The sequence below is a fragment of the Aquarana catesbeiana genome, linkage group LG05, assembly GCF_042186555.1.
Source record: "Aquarana catesbeiana isolate 2022-GZ linkage group LG05, ASM4218655v1, whole genome shotgun sequence".
NCBI classification, from domain to species: domain Eukaryota; kingdom Metazoa; phylum Chordata; class Amphibia; order Anura; family Ranidae; genus Aquarana; species Aquarana catesbeiana.
Window position 1 is genome coordinate 416,583,151 of NC_133328.1, and position 12,732 is coordinate 416,595,882.

Here is a 12,732-nt window from a genome sequence, read left to right on the forward strand (position 1 = left end):
TTTGTGTCTTTCTTGTTGGTTTTAAACCAGCCTGTTTTATCTTAAATGGACATTTCTACTTTTTCTAATGTGACCCCAAAAATTGTTATACAACAAACATGTTGGTTTGTTTTAAAAACCTTTTCTAAATGCACATGTGATTGTGCTGGTATTAAAAAGATTGTTAATAAAGAATGTGTGGATTATTGTCTCAATGCTACAACATTTTTGTGGTGCTCTAATTGGTGTTTTCTGTGACAATGGGTGTTATTTCCTAAGGGCAAATCCACTTTGCACTACAAGTGCAGTTTCAGTGCAGTTTCAAGTGCACTTGTAGTGCAAAGTGTCTTTGCCTTTAGTAAATAACACCCAACAGTGCTTTGTAAGGTTACACAATCACGCCATCTTCAGGACTCACCAGATTTCTGTCAGGGTCAGCTAAAACAAACACAAGCAGTAAATGTCAAAGATTTGAGTATTTTTTTTTATTTGAAAAAGGTTTCAGACATTGTCTGGCATATTGATAGCCCCCCTACCCACAAAGAATTCAAGGTATCTTAGCCGGACATCACGGGCACTCAGGGGGGGCAAGCCAGGACGGCCACTTTCAAGCGCTGTCAGGGTTGGTTCATTTGGAATTCCAGCCTCAGGCCCAACTGAGCCAGCATAGTTGGCAGAATTTTGCCGTAAAAAGTTGTGTAGAACACAGCACGCCAGGATAATATGATTCAGTTTGTACTCCGCCATGTGGATTGGTGTAAGAAATAGGCGGAACCGTCTGGCCATGATTCCAAACGTGTTCTCCACCACTCTTCTGGCTCTGGCCAGCCGGTAATTAAAAACCCTCTGGTCCGGGGTGAGGGTCCTCATCGGGAATGGTCACATAAGATGGTCCCCAGTGCAAATGCTTCATCAGCAACGAAGACGAATGTGAGTCCTTCCACATTGTCTTCTGGAGGTGGCAAGTCCAAGCTGCCATTCTGGAGACGCCTGTAGAACTCCGTCTGGGCGATGACTCCACCATCGGACATCCGGCCATTCTTCTCCATGTCCACATACAGGAACTCATAAGTAGCCGACACCACCGCCAACATCACAATACTATTGAACCCCTTATAATTATAATAGTACGACCCTGAGTTGGGTGGTGGGACAATGTGGACATGTTTCCCATCAATTGCCCCTCCGCAGTTAGGAAAGTCCCACCGCTGGGCAAAGTGGGAGGCCACAGTCTGCCATTCCTGTGGCGTGGAAGGAAACTGTAGAGTCAAAAAAAAAAAATTTAGTCATTTTGCACATAAACAGGGAAAGCAGATTAGACACAAACATTCTTGGCCAACATCAAGATAACATTTATTTGAGGGAGTTTTTAAAGACCAAAGTATAAGGTACACCTTTTAGATTCCCCCTCCCCCCCTCATGGGCCATTTCTAACATTATAGGGGGAGAGCTCTTGGACAGGTAACCCTCTCCACTTCATTGAGAGATGAATGCCTAAATAATGGGTATTACTTTGAACAGCCCCTCCTTAGTTACACTATTGGCAGCCCACTGGACAAGTAAGAAGTGTCATAATACAAAGATATAAATACACATTGTACACATTTGAGTACATTTGGACATTCTGCTATTACCTATCAAGATAATAATAGGATACAAAAACTTTAAACAGTACCATTTGAAAGTATACAGGCAGGCCCTTGCACTACATGCTTTGGGGAATTCATCCATACATCTGACCACAAAAGAGATGGGTATAGTGTGTATGGGTTTGGCAAAGTCAGCAGATAGATGATTGAGGATAGACAGAGAATTGGTATCAGCTGACTTAGCAGTTGGGGGGAGGGGGGGTTAAAAATGATTTGAGGACACCCAAAAAAAAAGCCTCTGGCACTCTGCCTGAATTTAAAGCACAAATCACATTTATAAACATTTTAGGGGATATTTAGGGTAAAGCACTACTATGGAGCTGACAAAATATATTCTTAAGTGACTACATGAAGTGAATATAGGGCCAGGAGACCATGCTGGGGAGGTAAGTGAAGGCAAATATGTATGAAGGAGAAAAAATAATTACATAAAAATCCAGCATGCATGAGGACAAAGGGGACATTCACAGCATATTACAATCATGGTAATTAGGGAATGAGGAAAGAAATACAATACATTATCAAACATTATATACAATAAAATGTGATGTTAAAGGATAAAAATCTTACCTTAATATACTCCTTCTGCAGGACCTGGATGATGGCAGAACAGGTCTCTGGGATAATGATCCCCAGAGCCTGGGGGGAGATGCCTGTCGAGAACTTCAAGTCCTGCAGGCTTCTCCCCGTCACCAAGTACCATAGAATGGCAACGAGCCTCTGCTCCGGAGTGATGGCTTGCCTCATGCAGGTATCCTGCCTACTAATATAAGGGGTCAGCAAAGCCAACAAACGGTGAAATACGGGGTCCGTCATCCGGAGAAAGTTCCTGAAATCATCAGGATTATTCTCACGGATCTCACGGAGCAAAGGCATATGACAGAACTGGTCACGCTGGAGCAACCAATTCTTGGTCCATGAACTCCTCCCCACCCTGTTCATGGACTGGACTTGTGTCAAAGTCAGGACCCCAACACCAAGCCCCCGCACAGCATGAACTCTACGAGGAGTACGTACACGCAACATGGCTAGAAAACGGTCAGCTGCTCAGAACGAAGTAACAGAACACACTGAAGAACAGCAAGGCCTGTGAAGAGCGACCTGAAAAACAGTAACGAACGAACAAGAACACAATGACAGAGTCACGCGTAGATTGCTGCACGCACTGAAGAGCAGATACAAACCCACAAGCACAAACTGAACAGCAGAAAACGATCTGAAAACCACGAGTCTGAAAAAGCGTGAATCGTCTCTCACCAAACTTTTACTAACATGAGATTAGCAAAAGGAGCCCAGAGGGTGCAGCGCTTAGTTCTGAACTGGCCTTTTCTAGTCTCGCCGTACGTGGTGTACGTCACCGCGTTCTTGGCGATCGGAAATTCCAACAACTTTGTGCGACCGTGTGTACGCAAAACAAGTTTGAGCCAACATCCGTCGGAAAAAATCCATGGATTTTGTTGTCGGAATGTCCGATCAATGTCCGATCGTGTGTACGGGGCATTAGTCTGTTAAACCCACCTTCTTTGTAAGCCTTGAATGTCTTTCAGCGGTCAGGGGCTTTGTAAGGATATCTGCTGTCATATCCTCGGTTGGGCAATAAAGTAACTAATGAAGACCTTGCTCTTGAAGATCCCTAAGAAAGTGAAGCTTCACATCAATGTGCTTGGTTCTTGAATTAACTCCTTCCATGTGCGCAAGTACAAGGCATCCTTGATTGTCCTCATAGATTTCTGTTGGTCCCAACTGTGATTGACCCAAGTCTGTTAATAACTGTCTCAGTCATATAACTTCTTGGCTTGCCTGCACTGCAGCGACATTTTCTGCTTCCGTAGACAACAGTGTAACAGAGAGTTGCTTTCTACTAGTCCAACTGATGGCACCACCTGACAGAAAGAATATGTAGCCACTGGTAGATTTTCTTTCACTGGTGTCTCCTGCCCAGTCAGCATCCACATATCCTGTAATGCCCCGTACACACGGTCGGATTTTCCGACGGAAAATGTGTGATAGGACCTTGTTGTCGGAAATTCCGACCGTGTGTGGGCTCCATCACACATTTTCCATTGTATTTTCCGACACACAAAGTTTGAGAGCAGGATATAAAATTTTCCGACAACAAAATCCGTTGTCGGAAATTCTGATCGTGTGTACACAAATCCGACAGACAAAGTGCCACGCGTGCTCAGAATAAATAAAGAGATGAAAGCTATTGGCCACTGCCCCGTTTATAGTCCCGACGTACGTGTTTTACGTCACCGCGTTTAGAGCGATCGGATTTTCCGACAACTTTGTGTGATCATGTGTATGCAAGACAAGTTTGAGCCAGCATCCGTCGGAAAAAAAATCCTAGGATTTTGTTGTCTGAATGTCCGAACAAATCCCGCCGTGTGTACGGGGCATTAGGGTGCTTTCATCACTTGCTGGTAACTTTAACTTGTAGTGTGAAGTCCCTTTAAGATAGCGAATGATTCGCTTTACAGCATTCCAGTCCTTTTTACTTGGCATCAAAACCTTTCTGCATAGGATTCCAACAGTTGCTGCAATGTCCGGCCTTGTAGCAGTATTAAGGTACAGCAATTTCCCTATTGCTTTTCTGTATTGAGTATTAGTAGGGAATGGGTTATCTTGACAATTCATCTCCTTTAGGTAGTTGGTTTCCATGGGAGACTTTACCGGTTCGGCGTCTTCCATTCCAAATGTTTAAATTATTTCTTGTATTTTGTGTCTTTGGTTCAGAAGAAAGCTGCAATCTTCCTCTCTCTCGATCTGGATACCGAGGTAATTCTTTATTTTGCCAAGATCTTTGGTGTCAAAGTGCTGATTTAGTTTTTCCAGTATTTCTGCTTCATCCCTTTCTTGCTCAAAACAAATCAGGATATCATCCACATAAATGAGCATATAGACCCATCGATTTGCCAATTTCTTTGTGTATAAGCAGGGGACTGCTTTACTCCTTAGAAAGTTTTGATGTGTAAGCACTTCATTTATTTTTATATTCCAAGCCCTGGCTGCTTGCTTTAGACCATATATACTCCTGCGAAGTTTGCATTCTAGGTCTGACCTTTGTTCGTCTTTGAAACCTGGTGGCTGTTCCATGAAAATTTCTTCTGTTAAATCGCCATGTAGAAACGCGGTTTTCACATCAAAATGTTTCACTTGCATTTTCCTTATGGCGGCTATTGTCAGTAAAGTCCATATTGTAGTGTGCTTGACTACTGGTGCAAACGTCTCATCATAATCCTCTCCGTATTTTTGAGAATAGCCCTTGGCTACTAGTCTTGCTTTGTACCGTTCAATTGTGCCATCTGCATTGTATTTCACTTTAAAAGTCCATTTACGGCCTATTGCCTCCGATGGAAAATGTCCGATCGGAGCGTGTTGTCGGAAATTCCGACCGTGTGTGGGCTCCATCGGACATTTTCCATCGGATTTTCCGACACACAAAGTTGGAGAGCAGGAGATAAAATTTTCTGACAACAAAATCCGTTGTCGGAAATTCCGATCGTGTGTACACAAATCCGACCGACAAAGTGCCACGCATGCTCAGAATAAATAAAGAGATGAAAGCTATTGGCCACTGCCCCGTTTATAGTCCCGACGTACGTGTTTTACGTCACCACGTTCAGAACGATCAGATTTTTCGACAACTTTGTGTGACCGTGTGTATGCAAGACAAGTTTGAGCCAACATCCGTCGGAAAAAATCCTAGGATTTTGTTGTCGGAATGTCCGAACAAAGTCCGACTGTGTGTACGCCCTATTAGGCTTTCCTTCCGGGTGGTAGTTCTGTAAGTGTTCATGTTTTGGTGTCATGCATGGATTTCATCTCTTCCTCAGCAGCCTTTATCCATTTACTTGCTTCTTGTTCTGGAAGTTGAGATATGTCTTCCCAGCTTGCAGGTTAGTTGATACTGGCAGTACTTGCTTTGTATGAGAGACGTATAGGTGGTTTACCTTTGTTTTCTCTTGTTGAACGTCTCGTTTTTGTGTCTGAGTCTTCTTGTTTCTGCTCTTCAGTGCTGGCTGAGTCTGCACTTCAACTGTTTGTTCGGAAGTTACAGAGATGGGCTGGTCAATGTCAGTTTGCTCATCTATTCTCGTTTCTACTGTTGTCATTACATTGTCTCTTAAATCTTCAACAAAATTTATGCTGTTGCTAATGGTAACCTTGTTGTTTTTGGGATGTAGGATTCTGTAACCCTTGACATTGTCACTGTATCCAACAAAGATACCTTCAAACGCTCTGTTCTGGAGTTTGGTGTGTTTTTCTTCAGGTATGTAGATGAATGCTTTGCATCCAAAAACTCTTAGGTGTTTTACACTTGGCTTCTCATTGTGCCATAGTTCATATGGGGTTTTCTCCACTGTTCTGGAAAGAAGTCTGTTCTGCAAATATGTAGCTGTCATGGCTGCCTCACCCCAGTATTTTTGTGGTAGTCCAGAGTCTGTCAGCATACATCTGATCATTTCAGTCAGAGTTCTATTTTTTCTTTCAGCTACTCCATTTTGTTCTGGTGTATACGAGACTGTCTTTTGATGTTCTATTCCATTCTGTTTTAAGTACTCTTGCATCTTACTTCCTGTGAATTCACCTCCATTATTGCTCTGAAGTATGAGAGGCTTCCTCTGAAACTTGTTACTGGTCTTTGTTATATAGTCTTTTAATTTGTCGAAAACTTCACTCTTGTGTTGCATTAGGTAGGTGACTGTGTACCTTGAATAGTCGTCTATGAAAGTCACTATGTACCTGTTGCCTCCAGGTGTAGGTGGGTTCAGGGGACCACACACATCACTGTGAACTAAGTCAAGTGGTCTTGAAGCTCTCTTCTGACTGACTTTGGGAAGTGTTGCTCTTGTCGCTTTGGATTTAATGCAACATTCACACTTAACAGTAACTGGACAAGGGGATACTGTTAGATCCCTTGTTAGATTCCTCCTTTGTAGTTCCTGTATGCATTCTGGGTGTCTGTGATGTAGACGTCTGTGCCATATATGTATACAGTCATTGTGCTTGTGTGTACATAGTCTCACCTTTTCCTTCACTGTGTCGAGGTGATATAGATGATCATCCAGCTTGGCACTTGCTATTGTCTGTTTGGCGTTTAGAATAGAACACTTGTCACCTTGGAATTTTACAGTGAGTCCTGTGGCTGTTAGACGCTTCACAGATAAGAGTCCTCCTTCTAGATTAGGAACTTAAAGTACATCTTTCACTGGTATGGCTAAATTGTGTCCCGCATAATTCGGGCATACAAGGGTTCCATGCCCATATCCTTCTGCATGTATTTTGCTTCCATTTGCAAGATAAATAGTTTCTTTGTTGTTCAGATCGAGTTCTGTGAAGAAACTTTCATCACTCGTCATGTGACTGGTTGCCCCGGAATCAATGCACCAGCCTTGGCATTTGTTGTTGCCTGCCATTTTAAATGTGGCATTCCAGTTTCCTTCCCATGGATCATTGATTATGGTTTTGACCTTTTGTTTAGCATAAGAGGGACACTGTCTCATTTGCTCTGCTTTCCATATAGTACAGTCTTTCTTTATGTGTCCCTGTTTGTGGCATCTGAAACACACTCTGGTCACTTTCCTGTGTAACTTTGCATCTGTAACTTTAAGAGCGGTTCTGGTGTCGGTTTCTGTGGAGTCATGCACTAATTCCTTTCTTCTCTGATACTCATCTATGGGCCTGGTTTTTACAAATGCTAGTGTCAGATCTGTCTTAGGTCATGTCTCCAGTGCATTGATCAGTGCAGTATATGTATCGGGCAAACTGCATAACAGCATGGCTGCAGTGTGACTGTCTGTTATATTCTCCCCGATTGATCTGAGTTGCGCAATCACTTCCAGAATTGCATTTATATGCTCCTGCATGTCCTGTTCTCTGCCAAGTCTCATTTTTGTAAAGTTTCCACAGCAAAAACAGCTTGCTGTTTAAACTGGATCTTTCATGCAGTTTTTTCCGTACGTTCCACATGCCTTTCGCTGTGTCCTCATGGCGTATATGAATGAGCTGATCACCCTCCACTAGTAAGCTGATGGTGGCCCGTGCCTGTCTGTTTTTCTTGTCCCAGTCCTGATTATTATCCTGTGGCCTCTCTGTGGTGGTAACCTCCCACAAGTCATCTCTGGATAATAGTATTTCCACTTTGAACTTCCATAACTGATAATTGTCTTTGTTCAGCTTGGCCACTGAGAGTTTAAGCTCTGAGTTTCCGGCCATTTTTTCCCTCCTTTATATAGAAATAGTCTTACTTGTCTGTAGGAGATGTCACTGGAAACCTTCCTTATGTCGATCTCTGCATCAGCCACACTGTCTCACATTCGAGGCTTTGTTCTGCCTGGGCCGCACCCGGTTGTATGACTTTATCACTGGGCCCATAACCTGTTGCAGAGTGCGATTGCTAGGTGCAGTGGAGTCAATTCAGATCAGACGTTGTGGAGTAACAGGAACTGACTTCTTTATTGGAACATAACTGGCAAGAAGAACACAGACAGGAAAAAAAAACAACAAGTACAACACTATACACAGGAAATACAACATATAGAAAACTGCACAGCACAGCATACCACTGAGCATTAGCGACATTTAGTGTCCTGTTTGAGAACTGCAGGTAATAGGCTAAGCTGAAATCTGTTGTATCTCCAACAGCGAGATCCTTCACCATGCAGACAAAGTCTCCTAACGTCCAGCTTGCTGGCAGTGCAAGCGTTAGCAGACCGAACATACGTCAATTAACTACAGATCGCAACATTCCTACTTAGAATACCAAACTTCAGCTACCCTGGGGGGCTGTGATTCATTAGTCTGTACCGAGCACAGACGGATACCCGAGCTATCGGTTACCTAGCCAGTCAAGAATGACCTCTTTGAGAGCCTGGATGCTGGATGGAGAGTGATGCTCAAACTTGTCTGTTCAGAATTCCCCATAGGTGTTCGATTGGGTTCAGATTAGGAGACATACTTGGCCACTGAATCACTTTAACCCTGTTCTTCTTCAGAAATGCAACTATGACCTTAGATGTGTGTTTTGGATCATTGTATGTAGTGACAGTATACGGCAGGCTCGTTCAGTATATAGTGACAGTATACGGCAGGCTAGTTCAGTATGTAGTGACAGTATATGGCAGGCTACTTCAGTATGTAGTGACAGTGTACGGCAGACTAGTTCAGTATGTAGTGACAGTATATGGCAGACTAGTTCAGTATGTAGTGACAGTATACGGCAGACTAGTTCAGTATGTAGTGACAGTATACGGCAGACTAGTTCAGTATGTAGTGACAGTATACGGCAGACTAGTTCAGTATGTAGTGACAGTATACGGCAGACTAGTTCAGTATGTAGTGACAGTATACGGCAGACTAGTTCAGTATGTAGTGACAGTATACGGCAGGCTAGTTCAGTATGTAGTGACAGTATACAGCAGGCTAGTTCAGTATGTAGTGACAGTATACGGCAGACTAGTTCAGTATGTAGTGACAGTATACGGCAGGCTCGTTTAGTATGTAGTGACAGTATAGGACATGCAATCTACATCTCACTGTAATACTGTTGGTAATTGCCCTCTCTGAGCAGAAAATTCTAAATGGAAAACACCTAGGATTATTGCAACATGGGTGGTGTTTAAACACATGCCTATGCAACTAAAATATATCAGATAATACATCATTGTTATAATCTGGGGAAGTTCATGGGCAACATTAGTCTCATGGTTACAGGAGCAGTTTAGAATAGTAGTACAATGTTCCAGATTAACCCCCCCCCCTTATTCACACAAAAAAGTTAATTTTTTTGGTGGATTTCAGCAAGTTTTTTGTATATTCTTGATATGTGGCTGTGTATTGAGAGAGAGCAAATCTCTTATAAGTCATATAAGAATTTAATTTAAATATTGAATGTGTTTCTGCAGTATATTTGTATATTTCAGTTTACTTTTATTTTTCTTGGATGTGTTCATCAGCTTTGTGTCTGATATTTTTATGGTTTGAATCAGTGTTGCCAACCGCTCGTTAATTACGGGCACCCTGTAAATTTCAGCCCATTTTTGGGCTGCCCGTTAATGGGCATTATGGAAGCTGTGCCTGTAAAAAGATGGCTGGGGGCCGACAGTGCAACTGCGCATGCGCTGTTCCGGGCTCGGAAAGACTCGTACATGCGCGGCTGGGCGGCGCATGTGCAGTGGCGCGATGGCGTCACCTAGCGCCATTTTTGAATGGCAGGCGCTCGTTCTTGGCAGCATCCCAGTCTCGCTCAGCACAGTGACAGCAGAGGAGGAGGAAGAGGTCGGTCTCTGCTTGGAATGGAGTGCCGCTGACTAGTGTGTGACCATCCACTTCAGGTCAGTCAGACACTGATGTGTATGCAATTGTGCTGATCGGCCTGAGCCAAATATGGAGGAGGAGGGAGGACAGCTAGAGCAGAGCCATCCAATAGTAGAACACTACACAGACAGCCTCTGACCCCCCATGTACCGTGTCTGCACAGCCTCTGAGTCTGACCCCCTTCCCCTGTACTGTACCATGCCCGCACAGCTTCTGAATCTGACCCCCCTGTACCATGTACGCACAGCCTCTGACCCCCGTTCCATGTCCACACAGTCTATGACCCCCCCCCCCCGCACCATGTCGGCACATCCTCTGACCCCACCCGTACCGTACCATGTACGCACAGCCTCTGACCCCCCTGTACTATGTCCGCACAGCCTCTGATCCCCCCGTACTATGTCCGTGCAGCCTCTGCCCCCCTCCTGTACCATGTAAATGGAGAAATATGTTTTTTGACTTTTGTTTTACTTAAACACATTGCTAATAGCACTAGTGACATGTTTATAGTTTAAATATTGATATTTGTGCTGTTTAGCACTAAAAACAGGCATTTTAGTTACTTTTTGCAGTGCCAGTAAAAAATGCGGTTCTGTCAGTAAATGTCATGATTTTTGCCAGAAAAAAATTGGTGCCTGTAAATTTTGGTATCCTGCCAGTAAATTTCACTGGTTTGAATGATTACTGAGTGATGAAGACAGTGGTCATTTTGCTAGCATGGAAATAGTTCTACTTCACTTTAGCCACTAGATGGCAGCAGGAGGCTCCTGATTACTAAAGTTCAGCAAGATGTTGCAATCTGTAATGTTGTGAACGACCATTACATTTCAGTTTTGATCTTTTCAATATACTGCAAAACTGGGATATTATTTAAAAAAGGAAGAGGTGGTGGAGCCAGTCCAGGACCTACGGCAACATGTTGGGCACCAGGACCTCAAATACTATGAAACCTTTATCCTGACATGCTTACATATTATATTTAGGTTATTACCACTTTCCTTTATGTCAGACTGCTTTACAGCACACATTATACAGAAGAAAATCTAATAGGAGTCTATAAATAGGAGTTCATTTTTCTCTCTTGTTCAGACAAAGGTAATTTATGATTTAAAAAAAAGGAAAGTTCACACTAATATGAATGAAATTTCTCTACATGAACATAAGAATTTTAGGAACAAGAACGAAGATAAATGTGAGTTTCTTTTTTTACACACAGATGTCATTATTCTAAAATGTTTTAACTAGATTATTTTATACCGGTTTTTAGATACAAATGATGTTATTAAAGTGACCCTGTTGACACATAAAGTAAACTTTTTAAAACTGGTGCCTGGAAAAGAAGTTAATAATAGTTACCTGTTCTACCATTCAAACTTTCAAGCTCGTTGTTTGGAAGATATTTCACTGGCTGAAGAATGTTCTGCATCCAACACATCTGAAGTGTCAAAGACCTGGTCCCCTTCTTTGCTCTGTGGTTCCTTACACCAGCCCCTACATCACTACTCTAAAGATAAATATTAAAAGGCTTCTTTTGCAGGCACCATTTTTTAAAATTTCTTTCAAGTAGCGACAGGGTTGCTTTAAAGATTATCTACAGACAGAAAGCAACAGCTATAGAAAAATGTGTTTTCCTGTATTTCAAGTTAACCACTTGACACCCGTGCTATAGCCGAAAGATGAGAAATGGAAATTTGATCCTCTTACGGGACTTTAAAGGGGACACCTACTCATGAGTAATAGAGTATAATATTTATTATACTCTATTACTCATGAGTAGGTGTCCCCTTTAAAGTCCCGTAAGAGGATCAAATTTCCATTTCTCCCTGAATTTTGGGATGTGGGTCCACCTCACTCATTAGACCAACATCGCACCACCACCCCGTATTTACATAGCCGAAAGATGGCTACAGCGCGGGCTTCAAATGCCGGGAGGGTGTACATGGACATTCTCCCGTTCTCGCGCCTGGACAGCGGGCCCTTTACCACATGATCAGCTGTCAGCCAATGACAGCTGACCACAGAAGTAAACCAAAGCCAGTTTCCCGGCTTTTTTTTCTCTTCACACTGTCAGCCCACCAGTGCCTCCGATCAGTGCCTATTAGTGTTGCCAATCAGTGCCTCCTAATCAGTGCCCACCAGTGCCGCCTATCAGTGCCTATCAGTGTTGCCAATCAGTGCCCACCAGTGCCGCTTATCAGTGCCCATCAGTGCCACCTCTCTGTGCCACCTATCAGTGAAAATCAGTGCCACCTATTAGTGCCCATCAGTGCCACCCATTAGTGTAGCCTCATCAGTGCCTCCTGATCAGCAACCATCAGTGCCGCCTCATCATTGCCCATCAATGAAGGAGAAAAATTACCTGTTTGCTAAATTTTAAAACAAAATATGAAAAACATTTTGTTTGTTTTTTTCAAAATTTTCATTTTTTTTTGTTAAGCAAAAAACCCAGTGGGGATTAAATACCACGAAAAGAAAGCTCCATTTGTGTGAAAAAAAAAAAAAAATTTGATTTGAGGACAGTGTTGCATGACCGCGCAATTGTCATTTAAAGTGTGAGAGCGCTGAAAGCTGAAATTGGCCTGGGTAGGAAGGAGGTATAAGTGTCCAGTAAGCAAGTGGTTAAAAACAGAGGGTTTCAGTGCATTGTTAGACAGGGTCAATTTGGTTTGTTTGTAGGCTAGCTGGTAAGTGTGCGGGGACATTTTTGTTTGTTGGTGATGTGTATTGCCCTTCCATGTGCACCTTACTGCAAAGGCTAGTTATACATTGGGGTGATTGTTTTTGT

General features: G+C 42.9%; 1 pseudogene; it reads right to left on the bottom strand.

The window, feature by feature from the left end:
- Positions 1-3,277: 3,277 nt before the first annotated feature.
- Positions 3,278-4,319, bottom strand: LOC141146034 (uncharacterized; annotated as a pseudogene).
- Positions 4,320-12,732: the final 8,413 nt, after the last annotated feature.